Genomic DNA, 1,928 nt, shown 5'->3' with positions numbered 1-1,928 from the left:
TGTCATGGCCTCGGGACGTCTGCTTCTGGATTAAAATAATAGAGCAACCTGAGTGTGAGCAGCAGTGCCTGAATGGCAACAACCACCACGATGTCCCCAAACACCTTTCTTACAAAATGACTTGAGAGGTGACCTCTCCATGTCCCAAGTCTGACCAGGTCAGTAGGAGCACATGCCCTTGGCTTCAAGAGGAAAGGGACCAGCTCCTTCTTGCCTTAACAGACTGTTCCTTGCTTGCACAGCCTTGGTCCATCTTTACCATGTGATAAAAGTACATGCTACTCTCACCACAGTCTCAGCTATTTATGATCAGAGATGACCAGAAGCGTTTGGCATGTGTTACCCCTCAGGGGAGGACAAGACGCAGCAGATTGGTCTCATGGACATGAAGGGGACTCTTGCAAGGCAAGTGGAGTAGGACATGACCAGCAAATGCAGTCCTTCACCACAGGGTCCAGCCACTGGTTTCACAAACCGACCAAGTCTCCTCTGTTTGTATTTAAAGGCTATTTTTCTCCTCTATTTGTATTTAAAGGCTGTTGCAGAATATCATTCCCTTAATGGATCTATTTTCACAAGCCATTTAGCATCATTTGTTCTGTGTCAACATTGTCCTTTCACTTAGTTTCCCCCACCCAGCGTCCCCTCCTGACCTCTGGCCACCCATCACCCAATATATTCATAGACAGCAACTGCACCTCCTGCAAGCTGAGCGTCACTGCGCCAAGCCAGCTCAGCCCTGTCCCATCATGGACATCTGTGGCTGGCTGGTACTGAAATGACAGGCAAGCCTGTTGTTTCCAGCACTTGCCTGTCCGGTGCAGGGCTGCAGGCCCTTGGCCCTGAACCATGCTGTCTCACCCCTGTCACCACAGGCCTCGGCCATCCAATGGCTCCTCATGCCTCAGTGGGTCCACCCGGCTCTGGAGCCACTGGGGCTGTCCCACATGCTTCCGCTCTTGCACCAAAGTCATTTAAGGACAACATAAGGCCTTCCAGAGCCCGGACTGCCAGCAAGGTAGAAGATGCCTTCAGCCCAATGATCTGACAATCCCAAGGTGGCCCGTGGGCACCTGCGTCCCCTCACACCGCCCTCCCCAGCAGCTGCAGATGTACCACAGGCACAGTCAATCAGGAGCAGTGCTGCTGGTGCCCCAGCCAATGGAATGGGGAAGAGCCAAGGGTGGGCGGGGCGAGCTTGCTGCTGAGGTGTTGCAGTGGTCTCTGTGGCAGCCATTTTAGCACCCCAGGCGACCATCTTAGTCGTGTCAATCACCCGCGGAGGCCACGTTGCTGGGACTGCCCAGCACTGCCGCTGCCAGGGCCCTCGCTGCCGTGGGAGGGAGTGCCCGGGGCAGGCATGGGCCCACTCTGCCCAGGTTTCCTGCCTGCAGAGCTGGGGTTCCCTGCAGCATGAGGCCGCTAGGCCCTGTGCGGTGGTGCAGGCGCAGCTCTGTCCCACCAAGCGCCCTGACAGGCTCTGGCAGCATGTTTCAAAGGCAAAGCTCATCCCTAGAAGAAAGAGAAGTGCTTGCAGCTGCCCCAGTAATGAATGGCTGGGACACAATCCAGCGCAACGGCAAGCCCGTACTCCAGCTCTTAGAAAACTTCCTCGGCACACAAGGGAGAAAACAAAAATGCCCCATGAAAGTGAGGTAATGAAAGACCACAACGAATAGCTACCAGCAAGAGAAGCACATGTATTAATCACAACTGACTTGGAAGGTAGCTGGAGTCATTAGCTTTTCTCTAAATGCACAGAGATAACAAAACATGGGTTGTGAGCATATAGGACACAAACTATGGTACAATTATCCAGTGGAGGCCGGCTGCTCTCTGCAGGAAACGAACCCCAGTATAATGTGGGCGGATAAACAGTGTCATTCAGTCCTAAATCACCACGGGCACTGGCTACCCTGCCCAGGAGG

The sequence above is a fragment of the Gymnogyps californianus genome, chromosome 7 (assembly GCF_018139145.2).
Source record: "Gymnogyps californianus isolate 813 chromosome 7, ASM1813914v2, whole genome shotgun sequence".
NCBI classification, from domain to species: Eukaryota; Metazoa; Chordata; class Aves; order Accipitriformes; family Cathartidae; genus Gymnogyps; species Gymnogyps californianus.
This window is presented reverse-complemented; position numbering follows the sequence as displayed.